We start from the raw sequence: 22,734 nt of genomic DNA on the forward strand, positions 1-22,734 counted from the left end.
TGAAAACGTATGTTCATAAAAAACTTGTAACAAATGTTCATAGCAGCATTATTCACAACAACCAAGGAATCAACTCAAATGTCCATCAAATGACGCATGGATGAGCAAAATGTGTTACACACATACAATGGAATATTATCCAGCCATAAGAAGGAATAAAGCACTGATACATGTTACAACATGGATGGACCTTGAAAACACTATGCTAAGTGAAAGCCAGACACAAAAGGTCACATACCGTATGATTCCATTTACATGAAATACTCAGAATAGTCAAATCCATAGAGATAGAAAGTAGATTAATGGATGCCAGGGGTTGGGGGATGGAGACAGAGGACAGGGAGTGACTGCTAATAGATTTGGAGTTTCTTTTGGGGTGATAAAAATGTTCTAGAATTAGATAGTGATCATGATTGCATAGCTTTGTGAATACAGTAAAACCCACTGAACTGTACACTTTAAAGTGGTGAATTTTATGGTATGTGGATTCTAACTTGATAGGAAAATAAGGAAGGTATAATATTCTAGCCATTAGCCCAATGCTTCTCAAATTTGATTGTGCATCAGAATCTCCTAGAAGGTTTGGGAGGAGGCAGATTGCTGCATCTTATCCCCAAAGATTCTGATTCTGAGGTCTGGGATGGGGCCGGAGAATTTGCTTTTCTGCATGTCCCCAGGTGATTCTGACTCTGCTGGTCTGAAACCCACATTTTGAGAACCAGTGTATTAAAGACAGTGTATGAACTTTTAGAGGGTAGGAAAGGTAACTTTCATCTCTGTATCTTCTAAATTTACCTAGAAAAGAGCCATTCTTGGGGATGAAAAAGACAGGGAGGGAGGGAGGGAAAAGGAGAAATATTTACTCAAGTAAATATATTGAAAGAGTCCCTGAAATCTTAGGGTATGCTGGTTTCATGCCATATGTATGCCAAATGCTGTAGTACCTAAAAATCCCCCAAAAGGAATTACAGAATTTAAATGAAAATGAAGGGTTTTTTTAACATTCTTTGATCATCTGAATAGTACTTTGGTTTAGTTTATTAAAACAGCTAATCCCATTTCATTGTGCGGGTTACTGCAAGAGATGTAAACCAAGGTTCTAGAGTTGTGGATCCCATAAATTACTTCAAGAAACCTCTTAAATTAGTTAAGATGTCACAGAAACCAAAGACCTGAACTCAACTCATAAACATGTAAATTCTTATTTCCATTTTTAGCAAAGGTACTGATTTGTACATTTAATCACTTTATTTAAACATGGGTCTATGTTAAAATACAATTACAATGCAATCTAAAGTACACTTCTGGTATTGTCACATGGAATCCATTATCATTTTGTAGATAATAATCAGGATTATTTCCAATCTTTTTGTATGTTTCTCAACCTATTAAAGTGAAAAAGAAAATGCTAATAACCTTACAAAGTTCTAAGGTTCTCTGAAAACAGTATCCCTTTTTTTCTTGGATCACATTACTTAGGTATCTTTCTTCATTTCTAGGAACACGGAAAGGTTACAGGAGAGGGACAGAGAGACAAGAGCTGGCCAGAGAAGCACAACAGTTAGTACTTTTTAAAAAGTGAAAAAAACACCTGCTGGTTCATTAAACTCTCACATCTGAACTCAGTCCAAAATGTGATCTAGATGTTGTTATATTTATTGACATTTAGAAGTCCCATCTATTAATCTTTGTGTGTGTGTGTGTGTTAAATGTCAAAACAGTTACGAATGAATAAACCGCAGTCTAAGGTAGATGGTAGAGTTGTGCTTCCGCAATTTTTACTTCGGAAAGATCAAGTTCAGAAAAGTAATGACAGGAAAGTTCTTCACATAATATTCTACATTGTGTTTTAGTGTTTCTAGAGTACAGGTGGTTAGGTACGCACTAAAGACTTCAGCCCAGAACATTATTATGTTGCTCAAGTCAGAGCCAGAACTGGGAAATCAGTGGAGTCCTAAAAAGTGCAGTCTCAGCTCTCCCTAGCTCTGTAACCTTGAACTAGTCACTTAATCCAGAGGTTAGGGCCTCCTACTTACAAAGTCCATACATTAGATGAAATAATCTCACATGTCCCTCTCGACTCTGATTTCAGTTTTTATGAATTTGGATACCACTCAAATAGATAAAAACGAATCCCAGTCTTACTATTCAAATTTGGATTAAGAAAAAAACGATACAGTCAAAGTTGAGTCAGCGAGTTTGGAGCAAAGACCATAATGCAAGCAAATTGGAGCAGAAACAGAATAACTGTGATGCTAAAATTCCCTTCCATCAAGGTGGAAATACCTGCGTCAGTCTTACATATTCTTCTCACCTGAATTTACATTTTAAAATCTTATCACTTCTTTTGAAATCTCATTTCCTGTTGAAAACTCTACCTCCAAAAGCTACAATTGTTACAAATGACAGTGTTATCACCTTGCTTATCTTCCACAGTCTGACATCTAAAGAATCTGCTATTCACCCTCATAGTAACCTCCAGCCCTGGAGTCCTTAACTGTGTCCTCTTCTAGTTTTCCTTGCTTTGCACTTTCTTCATACAGATCTGATAGTCAGCATTTATTTACTTTACGACCCTTTTACTGTGCCAGCCTTTCAAAGGTCTCCCCTAAACTTGCTCTCCCACTCTTTTTTTTTTCCTCCAAGGTTTGCGAATGTTACTGAAAAAAGTCACCAGAGAGGGAAGCGGAGACCTAAACCAAATGCAGACTCTCACCTCTGGAGGGTTCTCCGAGCTGCTGAGATTCGTCTCATCTATCACAGATGCTTCACTGAAATCCCCACAGGGACTGCTGGAAATCTTTCCCATGCTCCCCACCTTAACCTTCTCTGTGAAAAAATGCTATCTATTTTATGAAAAAGAATGAAACTTTTTGACCATGAGTGCCTGCAAATATTACCATCTCTACCCCAAACTTGTTCTGGAACTTATCCCTTATCTCTCAAAATGTCCATGCCTCTTTCCTAAATTAACTACTTACACACTAGGTCTGTGCTACCCAATAAGGTAGCCACTAGCCACATGCGACTACTTATATTTAAAGTAATTAAAATTAAATGCAGTTAAAATTTTTGCACTCAGGTTGCACTGGCCGCATTTCAAGTACTCAACAGCTACATGTGGCTCGTGGCTACTGCACTGGACAGAGCAAAGAGAAAACTTTTCCCATCACTGCAAAGTTTCATTGGACAGCGCTCCCCTAGATCTACGTGCTCCAGATCACTGCCCTGTTTCTTTAGCCTGTCTCACTTGCCCTCCCCAAGTCCATCTACAACTCTTCCTCTTTGCTAGCTCCTTCATTATTTCCTTAGAAAAAATGTTTCCTTTTCCCCCAGCCTAAACAAGTAATCCTTCTCTTGGCCTGCTAGTGTTCAGGTCTATTTTTTCCTTTCCTTTCACTGCCAGGCAATACTCAAGCCTCACCTCCTCTCATTCCTTAACTTCTAACAATCTTACTCACCATCTAATACAACTGCTCCTTCAAAAACAAAAGTCAGTGGTCCTTTCTCAATACTCATTTTTTAAAAAAAAATTATTTATTATTTATTTTATTTATTTATTTTGGCTGCACCAGGTTTTAGTTGCAGCACATGGGATCTTCATTGTGGCATGCAGGATCTTTAGTTTCGGCATGTGGACTTCTTAGTCGTGGCACACAGGGTCTTCGTTGTGCCATGTGGGATCTTTTAGTTGCAGCATGTGGGCTTCTTAGTTGCAGCATGCGGGATCCAGTTCCCTTGCCAGGGGATCTGGGGCCCCTGCACTGGAAGCACAGAGTCTTACCCACTGGACCACCAGGGAAATCCCAATATTCGTTTTCTTTACATTTCTTCATTTCCCAATCCCACTGGCAATCTCTTTTCTCCTTGCTCAGTTTCCATTATTCTAACACTCTCCACCTCTTTAACCTCTATCCCATTTTCTTGGCAGATCCTCTGAATTCTCTTATTCTAAATCGTAGGCAATGTCCAAGGCGCTGTCCTTTGTCCTTTCTGCTCTATACTTGCTGCCTATGTCATCACATTCAATCTATTTTCTAAGTGCCACTTTTGCCACTTTTGCTTTCTAAGGACCTTTCAATATATATGTCCTGCCAGCAGCTCAAACTCAATAAAGTACAATACAAATTATCTTATCATGTTCAAACAACTTCTTGATTTTCCTATTTCTATTTACACAGTCACTTAAGCCCCCAAATTTTAACTTAAAATATTTATTTATTGAACACCTGATCTGCATCTTTGACCTTTACACCGCCATGTACCCTTATTGATTTGTGCTCAAGACCTAGCCATTGTCACATAAACCCTCCCTTCCTTTCCACTCCCTATCCCACTTTCTATGTACTATTCCCTGGAATTACTGCAACAGCCTACTAGATGTGACCTAATCTATGGTCCCCTAAAATTCCAATCTAAGCAACACAGAGCTTCCAGATTCATCATCATAACAGAAAGATCTAACCAAGCTGTTCCTCAGTCCAGAAAACACTAATGGCTCCTCCATGCCACTAAGTAAAGTTTAAACATCTTACTTAGCTGGCACGCAAGACCCTCCAATATCTGGGCCCTTTCCCTTCCTACTCAGTCCCCTTGCCAAACAGAATTTGCTTTACTCCAAACAAGCTTGCACACGACCCCTCAGTGCTTATGCTCTTCCGTCCACTTGCAATGGTCTTTGTTCACATTTCCAGCTGCCATCATCCCATCCATTCTTTTTTTTTGTGGTACGCGGGCCTCTCCCTGTTGTGGCCTCTCCCGTTGCGGAGCACAGGCTCCGGACGCGCAGGCTCAGCGGCCATGGCTCACGGGCCCAGCCACTCCACGGCATGTGGATGTGGGATCTCCCCGGACCGGGGCACGAACCCGTGTCCCCTGCATCGGCAGGTGGACTCTCAACTACTGCGCCACCAGGGAAGCCCCATCCCATCCATTCTTTACAACACATGACAAACAACATATCTTCCATGAAGGCTTCTCTGATTGCCTAAGCCAGGAATTCTTTCATCCTCTCCTAAGTTATTGACCCTGAGAGCTCTCTTATGGCACTTAGCACGTGTTAATTTTTTTTAATCATGGTCATTTGTATACGTCTCTTACCCTCTTAATCTACACCTAACAGCACAAGCTCTTTTGTTATTTTTATATTCCTTAGGAAGATCTAGTACCTGGGAGGTACTTGACAAATACTTATTGAAAAAATGATTTTCGGGCTTCCCTGGTGGCACAGTGGTTGAGAGTCCACCTGCCGATGCAAGGGATGCGGCTTCGTGCCCCGGTCCAGGGGTATCCCACATGCCGTGGAGCGGCTGGGCCCGTGAGCCATGGCTGCTGAGTCTGTGCGTCCAGAGCCTGTGCTCTGCAACGGGAGAGGCCACAACAGTGAGAGGCCCGCGTACTGCAAAAAAAAAAAAATAGTAATTATTTTTTTTTTTTACAATTTGTTATTATTACCTATACCCTTTATTAAATAGAACAAATGTAGTTTTGGAATGTAGTCTGCAAAATAAAATTCAATATATAAAATCCTATTTTCCTGCTGATTTAAATGGGCCCTAAGGACCATTTCCACTATGGTTGTAGGAAAGAAACAACAGCCAAGATTCAATATATTTTAAGTATGACTGCAATATGTTGCACTTTTCTCTGCTTTTATTTTTAAAAATTTATTATTTATTTATTTGTTTATTTTTGGCTGTGTCGGGTCTTAGCTGCGGCACACAGGATCTTTGTTGCAGGCTCTCTAGTTGTGGTGCATGGGCTTTCTCTCTCTAGTTGTGGCGCGCCAGCTCCAGGGCGCGTGGCCTCTGTAGTTCATGGCATGCAGGCTCCCGCTGAGGCGCGCGAGCTCAGTAGCTGTGGCACGTGGGCTTAGTTGCCCAACGGCATGTGGGATCTTAGTTCCCTAACCAGGGATAGGACCCACATCCCCTGCACTGGAAGGTGGATTCTTTACCACTGGACCACCAGGGAAGTCCCTTTTCTCTGCTTTTAAATTCTGAATATTAAATTTCTGCAGAATACTAAGAGATGTCAGTAATTGGCTTTTCACCCTTTTCTCCAAACCAGTAGATGTCACTGCAGAAACTAATATGCAAGCTTATTCCTGGGCAGTTTTTAAAATTTCTTTTTGTCTTGTTTCTAAGGTAGGATTTTCCTTGGCATGAGCAAAAATATTTTTAAGCAACGAAATTAAATGAGTTTTTCCCCACAGTGAGCCATTCAATTTAATAGACAATAGACTTTCTGTTTAATTGCCAATTGATCTTATTGTAGCAAATATGATTTCTGTGATAAAATGCCTTGTAAACAAGTGAATCTGGGAAATCTTAATTTTTATTCATTACATCCTTTGCTTGGTTTGATTAAAAACTAGGTAACCATATGCATTTTTCAATAATCCTGAAAGCATTTTGGTCATCCAGAATGAAATTCACTTATCACTACCAAAAATTTTAATGAAGATCAGAAGTTGGGATATATATTTTAAGCAAAAAGCACAGAGGTTAGTAACTTTCAGAGAAAAAGTAGTCTTTTTTCTGTGAAGAAAAAAAATCTTACTATGCAATACAAAACAACAGGCAAAAATTTCAGCTCTCCTGACCTAACAAAAAAATTGCTACTAAAAAGAACTTTTTACATGTGAAAAATAACTCAAGCAAGTTAGTTTATTACAGGTTTCACGTTGGTATTCTGGTGAACATCTTGTCTTGACATGAGCAGCATAAACAGCATGCTGCATGAGAACCTTTCTCCCACACAAAGCATGAAGAATGTTTTATATTTTAGAGGAGGAGAGGAGGCTCAGATTTGATAGTTTTATATCAAAAACAAGCTGGATCATTTCAGCCATAACAAAATAACTAGACTATAGATCATCTAAGAATATAATCTCGTGACACACAATGATTTAAAAGCAAAGCACAGTGCAGCCATGGGTTCTGGAGAGGTTCCAAAATATTTTTGGTTTGCAGTATAGGATTTCAAAGTAAGATATTTTACTTTTACAATAGATGCTCCTAGCATGAAATATACTCCTAGAATGAAGACTAGGGTGTCTTAACTCTAATCTAATTAGAACATTATTTTAATGGTTTCAGCTGCATTGTTACCAAACCTTAAATGAATCTAAATGAATGTGGTATTACAGCATATGTTAAGAAGGATTATGACCAATAAACTGAAATTTTCTGTAAGTTAGACTTCTAATATTTATGGAGAAAGTTACACTTACTTTACTTATGTCATGAAATAAAAATACATGCAAGTTAATTTTCCAAAAGTCAGACTTTATAGGAAAATATATGTGTTACTTGCGTACAAACACCTGTCGTCACTGCTAAAGGCTTAGATTAAGTAACACTATGACACACCACATTCTCTGATATAAAATGAAGTTGTCTGGATGAAAGTAAATGAAAATTCTAATCCTGTTTTATTTATGTATACTTTTTATAACGTGGTAATATTATGTTTGGCAAGGAAAGAACCTTAAACTACCCGAACTCTAAGACTGAAGACGTTTATTAGGGTTAGATCTTTCATAAAAATGGTGGGAGTCATTTTATATGTTGAAAACACACTCATTAGTTATTCAGAAGTTCAAGCAGTTCCAAATTATGAAACTCATGCTATGTCTGGCTACATATTTCATATGTTTATATGAAATAAAATTCTGTGAGATGGCTGTAAAAAGATAAGAAATAATGCAGTAACAAACGGGAAAGGAGTAAGGATATTTAGTTCTATCAGAATGTAAGAATATGAGATATATACTAGAAGACTAAAGTATCCCAACATGGCAATGCTGTCAGACTCAAAATATAGGCCTGGCTGAAAGAATACATTTATAAATGGGGTGCATTAGAACCTAGGATTAGTTACTATGGACAGTAAAGGTTATCTTTTTCTCCACATTATCTTTTATTTTTGATGTCTAGTGTTAGTAACATGTATAACATCTACAGTGTTTTGTATCATATAAGAAAATATTGATGTAAGTACTGACAGATAATTCATCCTGTAAACAGACAATGCAAACTCTGAGTATCAATAAATACAGTACCGCACTTAAAATGTATTTTCTCTTCCTTACGATTTTTCTTAATAACATTTTCTTTTCTCTAGCTTACTTTATTGTAAGAATATGTATGTAGCACAAAGAACATACACAATAAGTGTTAATTGACTTTTTATGTTATCAGAAAGGCTTCCGGTAAACAGTAGGCTTAATGGTAGTTAAGTTTGGACGAAGTCAAAAGTCAGACATGGATTCTCAACTGCACAGGGAGTTGGGGCTCCTAATCCTCATGTTGTTCAAGGGTCAACTGTAATTCTCTTCATACATTATTGGATTTAATTCTCTAATAATTTGTTGAGTTTTTTTTCCATCTATGTTAACAAGAGATATTGGTCTGTAGTTTTCTTTTTGTAATTCTTTGTCTGGTTTTGGTATTAGACTACTGCTTGCCTCATAGAATGGGTTAGGAAATATTCCCTCTGTTTCTATCCTAGTAAAAGGTTATCTTAACATATTCAACATATTAACTTAATAGCATGACAAATGCCACTTCAAAAACATTGAAACAAAAATCATCACAACGATTGGTGGTCCTCAGGAACAAGGCATCTTTGGCACATTCATTGCAAGCCCCCAATGCTGAAAGTCTAAGCAAGCTCTGGATGGTCATTACCATACCTGAATGGTAGACCTTTCTGGGCTGCCAGCCAGAATAGACCTCCTGGGTATGTACTGGTAAATGCTCCAGCTCCAGTGTTGGGAAGTGTGGATACAACAGGGAAGATGTCTGATGCCCATACAAAGCCACCATGGGTATGCTGTGACATGTACTACTACAGCTGTCCCCAACCTTTTTGGCACCAGGCACTGGTTTTGTGGAAGACAATTTTTCCACAGCCACAGGGTTGGGGGGCATGGTTTCAGGATGATTCAAGCGTATTACATTTATTGTGCACTTTATTTCTATTATTATTACATTGTACTATATGATGAAGTGATTATACAACTCACCATAATGCAGAATCAGTGGGAGCCCTGAGCTTGTTTTCCTGCAACTAGATGGTCCCAACTGGGGGTGATGGCAGACAGTGATACCCAAAGTGTGTTGCTTATGTCCAGTCTACTCCGTAATCTCGTTTTGGTTGCTGTCACTGCAGAAAACCCTGCTTCACAAAGATAGGATGTTGGAAATGGAAGCAGGCTTTCCAGTGCTTTTGTGTCAATCTCAGGATATTCCACCTTGATTTTAATCCAGAATGTATGGAGATATGAAGTTGTCTCAAACATATTTTTTTTTTTTTTTTTTTTTGCGGTACGCAGGCCTCTTACTGCTGTGGCCTCTCCCTGTGCTCGGGACACACAGGCCCAATGGCCATGGCTCAGAGGCACAGCTGCTCCGTGGCATGTGGGATCCTCCCAGACCGGGGCACGAACCCGTGTCCCCTGCAACGGCAGGCAGACTCTCAACCACTGCGCCACCAGGGAAGCCCTCAAATATAATTTTTAAGGCCACCGTCATTTGCGATCTCAAGCAGTTGATCCTCTTCTAGCACAGACAAAGTCGATTCACTGGGCTTATTCACAAATGGGTCACGGATCCATTCCTTCCCAGTTCGGGGGTCTTTTGTGGTTAGGAAGTAATGCTCAAACTCTTCTGAAAGCTGAGACAGGTGACCATGCACCAGCTGGGAGAAAGAAGGCCCTGGCTCAGTCTTTTTCAAAATCTCTGCTCATGATTGAAACATGTCAAAAATCCCAGTGCTCACTCATCACCCCCATAATTCCAGTTCAGTTTCGAATGCAGCCACTTTATCTGACAACTTGAACACAGTTGTTGTTCTCCCCTGAAGTGACAGATTGAGTTCCTTGAGCAGGTTGAATATGTCACACAAGTAAGCAAGTTTTGCGATCCATTCTGTGTCACTGAATGGTGCTGCCAGTGGTGACTGTTTTTCTAAAAGAAATCTCTAGAGTAGCTCTCATAACTCAAAAACTGTGGCCAGTGATCTCCCTTTAGAAGCCATCTCACTTCTGTGTATAAGAGAAGACGTGTGTGCTCTGTGTCCATCTCCACACAGAGCTGCACGAACAGACGTGAGTTAAGGGTGTACACTTTAAGGTGGATGAAAATTTTAATCACATCCTGCAAAACGTTGTCAAGTTCAGGTGACATTTTTCGGCTAGCCAGCATTTCTCTGTGGATGACCCAGTGCATAGACTCACATTCAGAAGCGACCTCTTTGACCCAAGTAGTGAAACCAGAAAGCCGTCCAGTCACGGCAGCCACTCTGTCCATGCATATACCGACACAAAATGACCAATTCAGTTTTCCCAATATGTAATCATTCAAACTTGAATAGTTCTGAAGCTGTGGTGTTGGTTGGCAACAAAAGTGCACATAACATATCCTTGTGCACATCCTCCTGAAAAATACATCACACAAAAACAAGCATTGTTGCCTTGTTGTCAACATCGGTAGACTCGTCAACCTGGATTGCATACCACGGTGACTCATGAATCCTCTCTAACAATTGTGCCTCAATATCCTTTGCTATTTCATCAGGTCGTGTAGTTATGGTGCTAGCCAAAAGAGGAACATGTGCCACCTTTGAACTGAAGCCTCTCCTGAACGTTCACAACAAATGTCCTTAGCAGCAGCAGGATCAACTCTTCACCAATAGGAAAGGGCTTCTCAGCTTTAGCAATGCAGTTAGCCACTAGGAATGATGCTCTCAGTGCAGACACATTTGAGGAAGTGGTGGCCTTCAGTAACTGCTTCTGTTCTTCGTGTTCATGATTTTTTCTTTTGAAAAACTCCAAAAGCTTGTCTTTTAGTGCAGGGTGATTGGTCTCCATGTGGCAAAGCAGTTTGGAAGCTTTCATGGCTTCGTTGGACACCCAGTCGCCACACATTATACAAAGCGGGCTTGGAGAATGTGAATCACCTGTTGCAATGAACCTGCAATTTAAGTAGGACTCTTGGTATTTTCTTTTAAATGCACTTTCTTTTGTTGGCAGTCTTAGAGTCTTCTGCTATCTCATCATTGGGTCTTGCCCCATTTTCCAAGAAGCTCTCCCGTGACGTTTGTTTTTTACTCATTTTGGCTAGGGTAGCTTGTGGGCTTACCAAAACTGTGACTGAGACAAGTGTGCAGTGCAGGAAAGAGGCGCGGACAGAAGTGGTAAATCAAATAATGGGCGGGCCACGTGCGGACTAAAATAAGTGTCAGCTTCTGACTTTAAGCCTGCCACCAGATGCAGCTGTACAGTTGAAGCACATCAACACACTTGCCACCATAAAGCCTGCCACCATGGGCTTCCCTGGTGGCGCAGTGGTTGAGAGTCCACCTGCCGATGGAGGGGACACGGGTTCGTGCCCCGGTCTGGGAGGATCCCACATGCCGCGGAGCGGCTAGGCCCATGAGCCATGGCTGCTGAGCCTGCGCGTCCGGAGCCTGTGCTCCGCAACGAGAGAGGCCACAACAGTGAGAGGCCCGCATATCCCCCCATCAAAAAAAAAAAAAAAAGAAACAGAGAAGAGATACTTATCACAATGTTATTATCCAGTATTTAGACTTTACAAAGCTCTATCACTGAAAGTGCCTTATACTAAAGGAGAATGAAGGATGAAAAAATTGAGGGGTTGAAGAATTAGAACTAGTTAGTTCTTTGTTTTATTCCTAAATTAAGGCGTCTGCCTTGTTTTGTCACCCAATAGTCTTTGCTTTCCTGGATATCTCAGTCATCGATGAAGAATTCCTAAGTATGCGCTCTACTTAATATCTTCAAGCCACATTCTCTTACATAGTACACCATCAACACAGCCCTCAGTCACAGCAAAGGAACAGTATGCACTCCCCCTTGCCACCCCTATGGGATATTAGGCAATGCAGTATTCATTCCTTTCTCTGCCAAGTGGAATGCCTTAGTAATACGCATCCACACCCTGCTGGCTTTGCAAGAAGTCAAACCCAGCATCAAGGATCCAGCTCAGATGCCCTACATAGAAACAAGTAGAACTGTCACAAATCTCTAAAATGATCCCTAATCTTGCATAAAGCTAAAATGTACCATTTACTTAGATCAAAGAAACCTAACTTTTGGAAATAACTGCTTTTCTTAGTCTCGGATTATATTTGCAGTGATGGCTACGGTTGATACACGCTGACAACTAGTACTCAAACACAGTGTCCAGGACAGCTACAGCTGAACTCAGATTTTATAAAGCCAGGAGTATATGAGAGATACTCAGTCTCTGCTACTGTGATCTTAACTTCATTACCCTTTTTGACACCATCGAAGACTAAATTTTACAAGATCTCTCGTTATATCTCCTAAGAGGGGGACAGTATTGACAGTGCTTATTCTCACAGTGATAAATAACTCTGTATCCTTTTCAAGAGGGTAAGTGAAAAAAACGGGGAGGTGAGAAGACTGAAAAAGGAGGTAAGGTCCTGGTATCCATGTCATCTTGTCTCTGAGGGCAAAGCCCCTTGAACTGGTCCAAAGAAAATTTGAATCCAAATTAGTAATAATGTACAGCCCTCACCATGTCACAAGAAAAAAAATTTTTTTCTGATCCCAACTTCAAAGCATAAAACTAATATCCCACTAGTATAATATATTTTGAAAGGCTATTAAGTATGTATATAGTAACACACATTTATTTCTGGATTCTGGTACTAGTATACCTGGAAGGTTCAATTGTGGGTCTGCACAAGTCTCCCTAAAAGAGTTTTTATTTTTTAAAAAGTTCCTTTTAAAAAATTAAATTCCTGTCCCTTTGATCAAAACGAACGTCAAATAGAGGAACAAGGAATTTTATAACAGCCCGAAGAGTTTAATGATTTCCTTTGGATCATCTGACATCAGAGTATACTGGTGTGGGTAAGAGAAACATAAAACAGTATTAGTTATACAAGCAGACCATACCTATTTTTTGTTTAGAATCTTATTATTATTTTTTTAAATAAAATACTCTCACTTTTAAGTACAAATCGGGGAATAAAATAAGTTATCCCTACTTGGCTCTGCAGTGTACCAATTATACAGAAATAAGGAATGTTTGAATCCCAAATTTCATAAAAGTTATCTCAAAGATGAATGCTAAGAAGAGATTCCTATTTCATTTTTATATTCCTATCTACTCTTTTACTAAATGTTTAATGCTAACATCTTATGACTTTTTTTAAGACAAAATATTTTTTAATAAAAGGAGAGGAAAATAGGAAAAGGAAGGGTAAAATCTTGTGCTAAGCACATAAAGGAATATAGTTCAAGTAGTTTTAATATGCTGTAAACCAACTTCTTTTTCAAATAAACTCTCTAATGTGGAAGTTCATATTTTGGATAATATGGGTCTAACAGTAACATCTCCACTCTTTTTTGAAACATACAAGCTAATATTTTAATATGTGAAAGAAAATTATCTGATCCATGAAAAATAAATTTAATCCATTAATTTATGTGCTTAATTCTTTCATATTTTATAAAATGATTCAGTCTTAATTTTATATTTCACTTCTAGCCATTTCATAGCTAAACTTTTTAGGAGAATACAAGTGACCAAGAACCAAGGAGAAAGGGGGGGGCAATACTTTTTACAACATTGGAATAAATCTTAATGTAGTACGTTCCAGTCACTATTTTTTATTTAATTCTAAAACTCTGAAGTACAGTTTGAAGTTTTTTTTTTTTTTTTTTTTTTTTTTTTTTTTGCAGTATGCGGGCCTCTCACTGTTGTGGCCTCCCCCGTTGCGGAGCACAGGCTCCGGACGCGCAGGCTCCGGACGCGCAGGCTCCGGACGCGCAGGCTCCGGACGCGCAGGCTCAGCGGCCATGGCTCACGGGCCCAGCCGCTCCGCGGCATATGGGATCCTCCCAGACCGGGGCACGAACCCGTATCCCCTGCATCGGCAGGCGGACTCTCAACCACTTGCGCCACCAGGGAGGCCCTGAAGTTTTTTAAAGTACAGTTTTGTTTTTACTTTTCGCATTACTGCTATAAAAATCTGGTCCTGTGGGTTGAGAGTCCTGCACATTGCATCATATCCCAAGATCACATCACTGCATATGGCAGTTATACTTCATTCTTGCTCCCACTACGTCATATGTCAATACTCAGACTTGAAAGCACTTCTCTATCACACTGCTATTTTTCTAGCTCACATTCTTTAGTGAAACCTCAAATAACCAAATAAGTTCAACAAAAGTTTACTGAAGCTTATGAATATAGTGTGGTTACCTTTTATTTTCTGCTGCCTAATAAGCTCTGAGAATAAATTAGAGTTAAAAGGAACAATTTGATTAGTACATGAGTCAACCCCCTATAATTAAGAAATCCCTGTAGAAAAAGAGTTCAACATATGAGGAAACTAAAGCCAATAGGGATAGAAGAGGAGAGAGTAAAGAGAGGGGCAACAGAAGGCAGATGGTAAAAGGAACATGGGAAATGGAAAACAGCCGGAGTATCAGTGTGATAAATTGAAGACACACACATCAACTAATGGGGAAGAAAAGAAGCAAGGTAGAAACTGAGACAGTCTGAGGGGGAAATAGGAAACTGAGGGGAGAGGACAAAATATAACACTGAAAATAGATAAGGTGGAAGAAAAATTAGGTGTTTTATGCTGTAATCTAACACAGAGTTGTAGTCTGGGATTTTAAAACAATTTAGTAGGAGAAAAGAAACACAAATGAAGAAAACTGCAACATTACACGTATCTACAGTTACTGCAAAGGTATGACTAAGCACTCTTGCACACTGCGGTTCTTCTTGAAATTCCAACTGATTCTTTTCTTAGAACCCCATATCATTCATTATAATGCTGTGCACACAGGTACTTGATTAAAGCACATTAGTAAGAGTTTATGAAAAATACCTGACCACTGGACTTCCAGAAACAGGAGTCAGCCTCCTCTGGCCTACGGACAAGGGTCATACGAGCGCTGGTTGCTGCCTGCCAGCATGCACCCACTCCTTGCTACTTCTTGAGATGGCCCCCACAACCTCACTCCCTCAGTAAAATGATCTCTTCCATCTGCAAAAGAAATTAAAAGGCACGGGATATTGGCACCCTTCCTTTTAAGAGCTCCTTAACTTTGCTCTACACAGACTTACACTTGAAACAAAGTAAATCCATTACTCTCAGTCCCCTTGTTGCAAAGATACCTTTGTCTCCTAGACAATTCAAATTGCAAACAGCAAGAGGCTTAGAGAAGATATTCTCCAATACTATGATATCCTTACTTTATACTAATACTTAATCAGCATTTATTCAGTCTAAAGGTCAACTATGAACAAAGTGAAAAATAGGTTTAACTGTAAGCTAAAATAACATAAAGAGATGGAGGCTTTCAAATGCTCTAAACTAATCATCAGGAAAAAAGAAAACACAACTTGTTAAAATAGAATTTACCAAAAAAATTTAAAAAAAGGAAGCCCCTAAGTCAAATACTCTTAAATCTTAAAGAAATGTATATTGCTCATTTATAGAATACAAATACTAGATTTTACCTAGAAAAAGTCAACTTTTTAAAAACGACGCCATCCCATTTCTCTCAATACAGAGATACCCCCATGCCTTCCAGAAGGGTTCCAAAAGTTTAGAAGGACCCTCCCGATCACTCCCTTACATAAATCCTCAAGCCCAGCCAAACTATCCTCAAAAGGAGTCTTGAATTTCATCACCTACGTACAATTTGCTCACATTGCTCCTTCTCTCTCACTACTCAGTCTCCACGAGATGGACAAAGCAGACTCCTACCTATTTCTTCAAGGTACAGGTAAATTTCCTTTTCTCTTTTTAGACTGCTCCACCTCACAGAGATCATTCTCTCTCTTGATTACCAAACAACTAGTTTCTATACCATGTATTGAATATTTAGTGTCTGAAGAGCATATATTTTTGTAGTTGGAGTAATTAATGTTCTTGTTTAACATATCATGTTCACACATTCTCAAAGACAAGAAAAGATTCTTACACCTCTGAAATTTAATTTCAGTATTATTTTATATTTTTGCCCACACCTCCCCTCTGGGATAGCTTTTCTTCTTGTTGAGTGTAACTTTTAGTTAGTATTTCTTCTGGGGAGGTTAGGTGTATGGTAAACACTCATATATTTGAAATTTTCTTAATTTTGCTCTCATCCTGGAATAATAGTTTAGCAGAGTACAAAATTCTATATACCATTATTTTTTTCTCAGAACTTTGAAGTTATTAGTTCACTGTCTTCTGGCATCTATGTTGCCAATGAGAAGTCTAGTATAGGTTTAACTGTAATTCCTTTAAGTAAAGCCTTTTTCTCCCAATTGTTTTCATACTTTCTCTTCTGTTTGATGTAGTTCTACTACACTGTTTCTAGGTGTGGATTTACCTTTATTTATCCTGTTAAGTACCTGGGTGCACTTTTGATGTGATGACTCATGGCTTTCATCCATTCTGGAAAATTTAAGATATTATCTCCTCTGCTCTTTGAGCATCCCAAATATACTTATTTTACAACCTTGGTCAAAGTTGCATAGTAGTGAATTCATGTTCTAATTTTTTTTTATTTTTGGCAGGTAGGGGAATTTTTTTTAACATGTTCTTTTGGCAAGTAGGTTTGCAGGCTCATTTTTTAATGGGAGTATTTTTTATTTTGTTTTAACCTGGTTTTTCTTTCTTCCCGTCTTCTGACAATTGTTTTTGTAGTTGCTTGCACTTGCTCCCTCTCCCAGCTGGATTTTGTACAAATTCTTAGCTCTATAACAGTCCAGATAATAATAATACTGTAAAACTTCAGCTCTATGGTGATATTAGGGATATTACGGAGCCAGCAGACAAAATGACTCAGTTTCTGGTCCCTAAACTGGGTTTTTATCCTACTTTCTCTCTTTGGCTCTCTTTGGATGAACCTGAGTGCCCAGTGTGGTGTCAACTACAGAATAATTCTAGATAAATAACTTTCACACAAAAAGTGCAAGTAAATGTGCATATACGAAAACATGTCAATGGAATCTTGAATCACAATAAAAGAGCATTAACACATTCATAAAGAATCACAGAGGCATGTATGTTTTCTCTGCGCTGATTAAAAATAGCCATACTGGGCATGTCAACCACATGAATGTGTTAACTGCTTGTGTAATTCATAACGAGCTTGAAAGGGTTATAATTTTAAGACAATGAGTGAGTTAATTGGTATAAAACGCTCACCACAGTGCCTGATCTGTCTCTTCCTGAATCCCTTTGTTCTCTACATACAATGTATTACTGGTGATATAATTTTAAGAAAAATGTATCTTGAATCAGAAACTGAAATTAACATGAATCAATCCGAATCCCTTTTGAATTTAGCACATGTCATTCTCAGAAGTAACCCATCCCAAGAAGCATTTTTGTAGGCGGTATATACTACAAGGAAGAATAGAGGGTATTCCAAAGCACCTCATGAAGCAACAGGATACAATACATTTACAAAGTGTACTATAATAATCACAAAAAAGAGAGTTATAATCCCCAGAAATTCTCAAAAAAAAAAAAAAAAAAGAGGGGAAGAAAGAAAGAAAAAGAAAAGCTCAAAGAATAAAAAAATCCATCAAGGGTCTTGAGCACTGGCCAAGAGAAAATGGTCTTTGATTTTGGAAAAGGCTTCAATTTATTTTACACTGAAACATTCTTGGAATGGAGAAAGTAAATTCATTAAGTTATTGATTTCAAAAGAAATAATGCTTAAGAATATCCAATTGCTTTTGATTTAATTCTCTGTCCATCACAGAACCTCTTTGATTTATAATTTTACCTTCCAGGAGAATAAACACAGCAAATGGAAGTGTATTGTTCTGTTTTGAGCTAGTTTTGTTCCCACCATAACATAAAAAATTGACATTATACTTTACAAATAAGTCTCCAGTTACTTCTGGCTAAACTGATAAGTGTCCTTCCACCAGCAAAGCTGAAAGCCTGAGGTTACTGCACCAAAGTAAAAAACATCTCTTTTTTGTTTAAAACTCTATACATTCAATGATTAATAATTTCTGCACAACTACACTAAATCATCAAATATTTATATCGTTCAGTTTACAGTTGGAAATTACCTTACTGATCATCTCTTTTATAGAATGCCTAATCTCATGGCTGTTATCTGTTACCTGATGTGCCTGCTGATACCAGAATTTCTTGGAAGGTCCATTAAAACACAGATTGCTGGGCCTTCCCCTTTCTGACTCCTCACCAGATCCCCATTTAGTAGTTTCTGGCTAGGGCCCTGGAATTTACATTTCTAACAAGCTCCCAGATGAGGCTGAAGCTTCTAGTTGAGGAATCAACTTTGAGAACCACTGTTCTAGCTTCTTTCCCTTTTTACTATATCCTACAGAGTTCATCAAAAGAATTCTCCTCATAGCAGACATTCATGTAATACCTAGAGCTCTCTTACTAAAGCTACTCAGTTTAATGTTAGCCCCTCTATAAATTAGATTCTTCATTTATTCTGACCTCATCTCTTGTCCAACCTAGCAAACCCTTTCACAATTCTTGCCACTTCTGTTCTCCCTCCGCTAGAAGACTCTCCTTTTCTGCCAATAAATTTTCACTATTTTCTGAATCAATCCTTATTTATTCAGTCACTGATTCAATAAACATTTATGAAGTACCTGTAATATGTTAGTTACATGCTTGGTGCTGTGAAAAATACTGAGGTCAAAACCTTCCATAATTAACCTCGAATCAATTCCAAACACCCCATGACTCTTTATCTATCTTAGAGATTAAATTGTTTAAACAATCAAGAACTACTGAACACCCCCTCCCTGCAAACATTTCAAACTGGTTTTTCTAGGAGTGGAAATGGATATACAGTGAACCTATTATATTCTCTTTCCTGGTCCTCTTATAAGCTGGAATACATTTTAGAAAGTTCTAAAAAGAGTTAAGGTTTAATAAAAGATGCCATTATGTATAAGCTGAATATATTTGCAATATCTTCCTCTCATGTAGTAGGTTTTAAAAAAGTAAGTGCTAGTAATTATAAGTTGATGCTTGGTATTCTTTCCAGATAGAAGGAAACTGAAATATTTGAGGGCAGGAAATAAAACTTAAATCTTAGTATCTCTGGAGTTTCACAGAGCACATAACAGAGGCTCAGACATTAGACAAAAGGATGAAACCACGCAACATCTGTTAAATTTCTCAGATAAAATATTTTTATAGATAACGCTATAGCAATACATATTAAATGGTAACATTTTACTCACTCTTTTGAATGAAATATTTTTTAAATCCTCAAAATCCTATGAGTACATTTTAAAATTTGCTTTTACTCATGCTTACTTAATTTTTAAATAATATTTATTCATATTCTAGTACAAATCTGAATGAAGCCATACAAGTTATCCAAAACTAACAACCCTATGGAATAAATGGAATTATTAATGCTAAAAGTAGCTTTCACATAGACCCAATTAAATCAATGTTATAATTCTATTAAAGCATGACAGAAGAGTCCATGTAAGTGCAATAAAGTTTAATGGAAATTCAGTCTGATACTAAGAATAAGTTATGTTCTATGAAAGCATAAATTATAAATAAGAAATAGTCTTACAAGAAGTCTGTAATTCCTCAGAAATTAGCCAACATATACTTATAATCAAACTTATGCATTCAGAGTTTTCAGATAGCTACAGTGATGCTATATACTGTTTGTACAGTCTGCATTTGAAAAATGAAGTTATTCTTTAATTAGCTATTTCTACACAAAAGTTAATGGATGTTTGAAAATGAGTTTCGTTACATGATTCTGTAAATGTACTCTGTAATAACTAACATTATCACACAGCTGTATAAACATATTTACCATGACATATTCTTCTACCACAGGTGTATATTTTCCATTCTGAGCATTACTAATATGTATTTCATACTAGCCTGATTTGGAATGAACACTGAAGGGAAGAAATTTTTCTTAAATTATTTAACTACCAGTAAAATAAAATGTTAACCCAACAGAACACTTAATATGTCATAATCCATCTTATTTTTACATTTTTTATGCTCCAACTTGCTCCTAAAAGGGTTTATGGCAGCTATTTAATTTCTTTTTTATTTTATAAATATTAACAATAAAATCCTCATTTGAAAAGTAAATAAGATCAGCCTCAAAATAAATTAGGATTTGCATTTACCGGCAAACATCACTTGCAGCATGAGTATACTTTATATTTTTCTAGTAACATAGTAAAATATAGTTTAATAAGGTAAATAAAATATTCCAATAATATAATCAAATAAGTAGAAATCACTTTATTAGGACATGAGCCCCTGAATAAACTAAAGATAAATTATCCTTTCTAAATGTAATATAAAGTATGATAGTAAGAGAAAAGATGTCAGAAATGAACTTTTAGCCTCTTTTGAACATCAAGAATGCTAGTGTTGATTGATAATGAAAAAGTCTAGAAATTTGTTAGTATATAAATAACATTTTTGGTATAGGTGAGAACAAATGGCTCAGTAATGACATCATGATGTAATAGACCAAAGGCTGAATGATCACTTAAGAGCAGAGGCTTAGGAAGCTCCCATAAATATATTTTGGAGATTACTTTTTAGTTTTGGAAAAATAAAATAGATGGAAAACCTCACATTGGCAGGTAATCAAACACCTTCCATGTTTCAAGTGATTTCTAAAGGTGTCTAAGCCTTTACATAAAGGACATGAGAATATTTTTCAGCTGTGGTCCAACAAGTATTAGCTTCATCCTCCCTGATTAGGGAAAGGAATAAGCAGACTACATTTCTTTTCCATAAAAGGAATCTGAATTGCAAGAGTACACAGCATATACGCTAGGTTTTATTTGATCTGAACACAAATTCTGAAGCAAACTAGGAAATTTAAAAATATATTTAAGCACTAATTTGTTATTTATTCACTCTGTCTCCTTCTGAGGGAATATCCCAAAGTAAGTCTTCTAAAGACAAATATCATAGGATATCACTTATATGTAGAATCTAAAATATGACACAAATGAACTTATCTATGAAACAGAAACAGACTCACAGACATAAAGAACAGACTTGTGGTTGCCAAGGGGGTTGGAGGGTAAGGGAGGGATGGACTTGGGGTATGGGATTAGTAGATGCAAACTATTATACATAGAATGGATAAACAACAAGGTCCTACTGTATACTGTATAGCACAGGGAACTATATTCAAAATCCTGTGATAAACCATAGTGAAAAAGAATACGAAAAGGAATGTGTGTGTGTGTGTATGCGCGCGTATGAAACTGAATCACTTTTCTGTACAGCAGAAATTAACAACATTGTAAATCAACTATGCTTCAATAAAATATATCTAAAACGAAAAGTAAAACAAAAACACAAGAATCGATCTCTTCCCTAGCGTCTGAGCAACCTTCTCAGAGCCTGAGGATGTCTCTGGTATCTGATAAATCAAGGATTTAGAGTACTAACGATACTTAGAAGGTAATGTCAAATATGCCTGGCACCTTCTAATTTTACATAGTGTAGATTAAGGTCACACTACACCTCAGGTTTCTAAACAGTGATCACAAAGGCAGTCTAAATAACACGAGCTCTTCAAAACCAGCTTACAGAGTTTTTTGTTTTCTCACTCATTCTAAAGGGAAAAACACAACTTACGCAACTTGATATAAGAAAACCTATGTTCCAAATTCTTCACATTATTATATGAGTCGATATATTTAAATATACAACTATACATTTTAAAACTTACTTTTTACAATTAATGCTTACTTAGACATACCAAAATATTCACTCATTTCTTTGCTCATATTGATTCTTGCATCTCATGCTTTCCATCTGGGTTCACTTTCTTTCTAGCTGAAGCATATGCTTTTGAGGCTCTTTTGGCAAAAATCTATGAATAGTATACATCCTCAGTCTCTGCAGGTTCCAAAATACCTTCTTTTCACTTTTACTCTTAAGTTATTTCCCTCAGTACTTTGAAGATATTTTTCCACAGCCTCCTGGCATCTGTTAAGAAGTCTGAGGTCAATCTTAATTTTCATTCTTGGTACGAAACCTATCTTTTGTCTCTAGTCACTGTTAATACTTTCTCTTTTTCTTATAGATATTTCATACTTTTTCTTGGCTCTTCAACCCTCTGACAAATCCTTCTCTATCTTCACGTTGGGTTCGTGACCTGGGTATCTATTTCACTACACAAGCAATCAGAAGATACCTTCCACAACTGCAAACCATCACGGCTTCTCACCTACCAGCACCTGTACACAAATTTGTTTTCTGCCATCTTGCCTGTTTCTTGAGATAAACTGTTCTCATTTCTAAGGCTAACCCCTACACTTATGTATTAGATTCCATTCCCTTTCACCCACTAAAGAACACTGTCAAGCAATTCTCTGAATAGGCAGAGCACAGAGGTTTTTAGGGCAGGGAAAATACTCCGTATAATACTATAATGATGAATACATGTCATTATACATTTGCCCAAACCCACAGAATGTACAACACCAAGAGTGAACTGTAACGTAAACTCTGGACTTAAGGTGATTATGATATGTCAGTGTAGGTCCATCAATTGTAACAAATGTACCACGCTGGTGGGGGGATATTGATAGTGGAGGAAGCTAAGCATGAGTTGGGGGGGAAGGGGGTATACGGTAAATCCCTGTGCCTTCCTCTCAACTTTACTGTTAACTAAAATTGCTCTAGAAAAAAGTCTGTTTTTTT

General features: G+C 37.7%; 1 protein-coding gene across 3 annotated transcripts in view; it reads right to left on the reverse strand.

Annotated features, from left to right (window-relative positions):
* Nucleotides 1-22,734, reverse strand: part of DISP1 (dispatched RND transporter family member 1) — a 211,266-nt gene that overhangs the window by 68,570 nt on the left and 119,962 nt on the right. Inside the window, exon 1 of one of the 3 annotated variants that reach the window (XM_060091394.1) lies at nt 14,902-14,922. The exons of the other annotated variants lie outside the window; for them this stretch is intronic. The gene's annotated coding sequence lies outside the window, so the exon portion shown is untranslated. Of the gene's footprint in view, nt 1-14,901; nt 14,923-22,734 lie in introns of those variants that run through there. 3 annotated transcript variants of the gene reach the window in all.

This window comes from Mesoplodon densirostris, chromosome 2, assembly GCF_025265405.1.
Source record: "Mesoplodon densirostris isolate mMesDen1 chromosome 2, mMesDen1 primary haplotype, whole genome shotgun sequence".
In the NCBI taxonomy this organism is placed as follows: Eukaryota; Metazoa; Chordata; class Mammalia; order Artiodactyla; family Ziphiidae; genus Mesoplodon; species Mesoplodon densirostris.